Here is a 6,606-nt window from a genome sequence, read left to right as displayed (position 1 = left end):
AACAGGGTTGATAACACAGGGATGTTTTAGTTATTGCTGAACAGTGCTTACACATTGTCAAGGTCTTTTCTGCTTCTCACATTGCCCTGCCAGTGAGGAGGCTGGGCATGCACAAGAAGTTGGGAGGGGACACAGCTGGAACAGCTGACCCCAAATGATCAAAGGGATATTTCATAACTTATGACAGCATGCTCAGCAATAAAAGCTGCAGGGAGGAAGGGGAGACGTTTGGAGTTATGGCATTTGTCTTCCCAAGTAACTGTTATGTATGATGAAGCCCTGCTTTCCTGGAAATGGCTAAACACCTGCCTGCCGATGGGAAGTAGTGAATGAATTCCTTGTTTTGCTTTGTTTGTGTGTGCAGCTTTTGCTTTACCTATTAAACTGTCTTTATCTCAACCCACAAGTTTTCTCACTTGTACCCTTCTGATTCTCTCCTCCATCCCACTACAGAGGGGAGTAAGTGAGCAGCTGTGTGGGGCTTAGTTGCTAGCTGGGGTTAAACCACGACAGACATCAAGCACTGATAGCAACATAGGGTGTCAGTCTGGCTCCTCTCTATTTCTGGTCTGGTTTTTTTTTCAATTTGTAAATGGCAGGCTGCTCTGGCGGGAAAAGACCAGTTCTTAGCCTAAAAGCTTCTGGGGTAGAAGCATTTAAATTGACAACCAGGTACCTGTAGGTTCCCTTTGTAACATCTTTAAATACTTTTTAAAAGAACCAGGCCTTGCCAGGATACATTTACTAGGCTACAGATGAAACCTAGAGCTTATCTCAGGGATTCTTAAATAACACCATATATTTTGTGTTGAGAGTGATGGTGCAGCTCCTTTTATGCTGGTAAAAACACATACTGGACAATGTACAGGATGCTAAGATTCCTGTGATGCATATACTTAGTAAAAACTTTCTAAAATTCATTACTCTCACAAGTAGAATTCATAAATTCATCAATCACAGTAATACTTATTTTATTAGAGGGAAATAAATGGTTAGTGCTAAGGCTTTCAGTCAAGTCCTCCAGAAATTTGATAAAGGGATATTTATGGAGCAGTTCCTGATGCAATGGTTGCCAACAGTTGTAACACCACACAATATTCTCAGGCATAACAGACAGCAAGCAGTTGGCATTCTCCAAAGGAGTTTTAACAAAATAACTTTTTCCCACAGTTGCACAGTTTCCAACATGCACTACCAGCACATGCTCATGATCAAAAGCCATAGGGGAGGCTGTTAAAATATTTAGTCAGTATCCTTTTGCCATAGACCACCTTCTGTGTCTTCCAGAAGGGCCTGGTTTCTGTTACCCACTTCTACTTGTTCCTGACAACAGAATGCTGCTCTATCATGATCTTTTTAGAATCATAGAATATCCTGAGTTGGAAGGGACCCATGAGGATCATAGAGTCCAACTCCTGACTCCACACAGGGCAGCCTAAAAGTTAAACCATATATCTGAGAGCATTGTCCAGACACTTCTTGAACACTGACAGGCTTGGGCCCATGACCACGTCCCTGGGGACCTTGTTCCAGTGCTTGACTACCCTCTCAGTGAATAACTTCTTCCTAATATCCAATCTGAACATCCCCTGATGCAGCTTTAAGCCATTCCCTCGTATCCTATCACCAGACACCAGAGAGAAGAGATCAGCACCTCCCTTTCTGTTCCCCTTCATGAGGAAGTTGTAGACAGCAATGAGGTCACCTCTCAGTCTCCTCTAAGCTGAACAAACCTAGCATCCTTAGCTGCTCCTCATAAGTCATGCCCTCAAGTTCTTTCACCATCTTTGGTGCCCTCCTTTGGACACATTTTAATATTTTTGTATCCTTATATTGTAGAGCCCCAAACTGCACACAGTACTCAAGGTGAGGCCTCACCAATGCTGAGTATAGTGGGACAATCACTTCTTTTGATCAGTTAGCTATACTGTGCTTATTGTACCCCAGGATATGGTTGGCCCTTTTGGCTGCCAGGGCACACTGTTGACTCATATTGAGAGTACAATCCTTTTTAGGGTTGTCACCATCTGGATTTACACCATAATCCAACCTGAGATCCCTCAGAACCTCAAAGTTGATCTTTCCTCTGTTTGTTGCATTTAGAGTGATGCCTTTAACCTTTAAACGACACTTTCCTCCAGACTGCAAGTAGCTGTAGGATTTGGGGCCTGATGACACAAACTCCATAATGTGTTCATCTAGCGGCAACTCACTCGTCAGCTCGCCTAAATAGTCACTGAGCAGGAGTTTCCAATCCCCCGTACTGTGATCATATCACAGTCTGTGTCATGATAAAGGCAGCAGTCCTGCAGGGCATCTAAGAGATCCTAAAGCTCTAAGCATGTGTATGTAGTGGTAAAACAAGCTATAAAAATGTTAGTGTTGCAATCCAAGGTGACATGCCCCTTAGAGTGTTTCCACAAGACAGTGGCCACATCCTCATTGGTAAAATCACAAGAGGACACATCATAAGATGGGAAAAAAGAGATTAAAATACAATTTGCTTCTCTTACTAAGGTGGTGTTGGGTAGGTTGGATCTCTGTCCCAATTTTCCCCATAGAGAATTTTAAAACAGCTTGGCAATTTGGAATTTGGCAGGGTTTAATATGTTCAGGACATAAAATGATGTCTTCTTTCTGCCTGCAATCTGCAACATATAGCCTTTTTGTCATAATCTGTGTACCAGGCTGGATAGCCTGAAGCTTCCTGCTTCTGGTGGAGGTGGTCCCAAGGACTCTTCATCACTGTGGGTGCAGAGACCCTGGCAGGTTTCAGCACAAGGGAAACAATAGCTTGCCATTCACCCTCATGGGAAGCACAGGAAAAAAGACCCCACAAGGCAGGTACACCTTTACTTTGACCATCCCAAAGGAGGCTGTCAGAGTGCCCAAGAGGGTATCATTTTGCTTTGTTGCTAGTGGAATCTTTTGTATCTTTTCATCAAGGGCTGCTTTGTAATACAGAAAATCACATTTGTCCTGCTACCAAAAAGTGCATCTCTGGGGACCAGTGGCATGGGCAGTTTGGTCTTGGCTAAGAACTCTGAAAGCTTTCCATCTGATTTTGTCATAGCAAGCCACTCATGCTCTGATATAGATCCAATATTAAAAGCCACTCTCTTTAGGTGGTCCATCTTTTGTTGTGCTGTATAATATAAATATCCAAAGGTGGCCCCCGCCAGAGGTTTGCAGTCATTTTCACGGTAGCATTCCATACAGCCATGGAAAGAAGCATCCATTAAATTCAAAAGGTGTTGGGACCCCATAAATGACTTCATAGCCATCCTAGAAGTAGGATCCTACTTGATATTCACCACCTTCTAATGCATAATGGATTTGAATATTTTTCCTTTTGGCCATTGATACCCTGCTCCCTAATGCCCCTTGACCGACATCATTGGTGTAGACAGACTGCTGATGCCCTGCCTCCTGCCACCCTGCCCCTTGACCAACATTGGCAGCATAGGCAGGATGCCACCCCCATTCCATGTAAGGTATGATTCTCTCAAACCATGCTACCATTGGTGGAGCCAAGGGGCAGTGCAACTCTTACCTGCATTCAAAAGGCATTTGCACAATTGGCTGTTGCTGCCAGATGACCTGGATACTAAGTGTCCCTGTGTAGGGATTGGTGCTCGGAAGATCTCGCGATGTACGGAAAGAGAAGGGTTAAAGGAGGCGGGATGACCGACAGACAGTATATAAGGGCTTGACGCAGTTGAATAAACGCCATTTGCAGCATCCTCATATTGGTGTCAGTGCTCTGTGGCCCAGGGTATGATGAACCCTGTGCCGAGTCCCACGGGGTAATCAGACGAATGTCTACAAGTGGTGACCCCGACGTGATTGGACATCGGCGGATTACGCGGGGCATAATCGAAGGCCTGGCCAGGCATGGAAGCAGTCCTGAAGGTGTTGGACTCGTGCTCTAGAGAGGTAAAGATCCCTATGGGACAAAAAGAAGCGAAAGCTTGCCTAGAGCGGCTCCTGAAAGAGGGAGCGATAGAGCGCCCGGGGGACATATTGTCTCCTGAGTGCTGGCCGAAATGCACCGCGGCTTTAGCGGAACGGGCTATGGCGACGCAGCATGGTCCGGAGTTAAAGACGTGGTGGCGGATTAGGGCGATTTTGAGGAAAGTGCGGGAGGAGGGCTTAACATGGAAGGAAGCAAAGAGATTGATGCAGGCGCAGGCGGATCGGGGCGTGCAGGCGGATGGGGAGGCGCGGACAGAAGGGCTGACGGAGGTAGCGGAGCAGACGCCTCTGGTGCTCCCAGTGCAGCCGTCGGCACCGGCCGAACCACCGGGATACCCTTGGGAGGAGTTGGAACAGGAGCGTGAACGGGCGAGAGAGGAGGAGCGGGAGAAAGAGCGACAGTTAATTCAGGAGGCAGAGGAACCAGTGGCTGAGCAAAGGAGACGGGAGAAGGAGAGGCAGAGACTAGAGGAGGCAGAGAGGGCTGTGATGAAGGGATCAGAAAAGGAGCAGGTAGAGGAGGGAGCGGTTCCCCTGTATGATCCGGAGGATTGGGTGCCGGGACGTGTTTTGCGAACCGCGCCACAAGCGCACCCTAAGATGGCGCCGACATCCGCTCTCTCCCCGGATGTCTCTCCGGAAGTCGGGAGAGGCGGAGCACGGCCAAAGGAAGGAGGAAGGAAAGCCAGGACACTCCCACTTCCGCGCGTAGCGGAAGAGGAGGAGAGTGGGCCGGACTCAATCGAGAGCTTGGCTCAACGGTTAGAGGAGGCGTGGCAACTGGTGGGCGGAAACCGCTGTCGTCCGCCACATGCAGCGATAAGACAAAAAGCTATTTCCGGCTGTAAGGCGCAGTCGGCAGCAGCCAGTGAAAAGGCAACGCCTATGTCTTTAACACCTGCGCCCGACCCAGCTACAGATCCACTGCAGATGCTGCAGCGAGTAGTAGAGGAGTTGCAGGAGCAGGTGAAGCAGCAGCGGGAGCTGCTACAAGCAGCTGGGGAACAGAGAGGAGTTCCCAATTCACCGAAGGTCACATTGCCGGACTGGAAAATTGTAGCAAAGGAATGTATTATGGACGGCATACGTTTTGAAGGACCCCCTTTAGTTTGCCCAGTCCGAGCTGGTCCAGGCGGTGTAGGGGTGGAGTGGTCTCCGTTGGATAGCAAGCTTTTGCAACAAGTGAAGAAGGCCGTGGATGATTACGGCTTAGGACATCCCATGACAGGCTCTCTTTTAGATGTGGTTTTTTCAGGTTCACTGACTCCCTGGGATTCGCGACAGTTTTGTAGTATGATTTTGACTCCCACCTTTTTCTTGATTTAGAAAGAAGCTTGGACAAACAGATTACAAGCAGCACTAGTTGAGGCCCAACAAGAAAGACCCAGAAACAGGAAAGTGGGAAGGTGGGTGGCGCTTGGTGACACAGGGAAGAGGGTATACTGCAGTACAATCATCAGAGCACCCAGACTCACGCGTGCGCTGGGTGCCGGCACGGTGGTTGAAACCGGACCTCAGTCAATAACGATTTATTGTGAGTTATTTTGCAGGATGCCGTTCAAAAGATCGTCTGAGTGCCTGCACTGTGGTTGCTGCGACCCTTGGGTGCTGGTCAAGTGTGACCGCTGTGGACAACAACTCTGGAGACGCACCAGCCGAGCATCAAAATGGTGTGACCGATGTTTTGAACACCACAGATCCACTTTACAGCAACCGCTGTGTGTACCCCACAAGCAGGGGACTATGATATGCTTTTGGACAAAGCCAATCTGTTACAGGAGGCAGGTGACAGTGGCTTGACAATCTCCTCTCGTCGACCTGGCAATGGCTCCTGTCTTTGATTGCCCTGCTTGGAATCCTTTTGGTTGTGGTGGTTATCATGGTTTGTTGTGGGATACCAGCACTGACTGTTTGCGTGCGGAGACTCTTTATACAGAGTGCGGGTACCGACCAGTACGCACGAATTACCATGAGTTGGTGGAATCGCTTATAGCTGTAACGCCAGTTTGTACCGTCGGTCATCCGCCATAGGGAGGGGGAACTTGTAGGGATTGGCGCTCGGAAGATCTCGCGATGTACGGAAAGAGAAGGGTTAAAGGAGGCGGGATGACCGACAGACAGTATATAAGGGCTTGACACAGTTGAATAAACGCCATTTGCAGCATCCTCATATTGGTGTCAGTGCTCTGTGGCCCAGGGTATGATGAACCCTGTGCCGAGTCCCACGGGGTAATCAGACGAATGTCTACACCCTGGCAGTTTGCCAGAGCCATGGCATCACTTATGATCCCAAAACTTTGTGTCCATAAACAAATGAACAAAGTCCATGAGACCTGTGGCCAGCCCCTTTAAACTCCCATTCTCCTTCGGTTTTCCTTTCTGCCGCTTCTTCTTCATCTCAAAGGGCATTTGGAGCTAACTCAATGACAAAAATATAGTTCAGGATGTGGCCCAGTTTCCTGCATAAATTCCATGTCCTTCTTCTGGACTTCTGCTCATGGGCTTGAAATGTTGCTACTGGTTTACAGCACAGATCTATTTATAGCACATTCCACACTTCCAGCCTTATATTTCTTCTGTTTTTCTACATAGGCCTTACACTTTTCACAAAAAAACATAGCCAAACATTCA

The sequence above is a fragment of the Accipiter gentilis genome, chromosome W, assembly GCF_929443795.1.
Source record: "Accipiter gentilis chromosome W, bAccGen1.1, whole genome shotgun sequence".
Lineage (NCBI taxonomy): Eukaryota > Metazoa > Chordata > Aves > Accipitriformes > Accipitridae > Astur > Astur gentilis.
Note: the sequence above shows the minus strand (reverse complement) of the source record.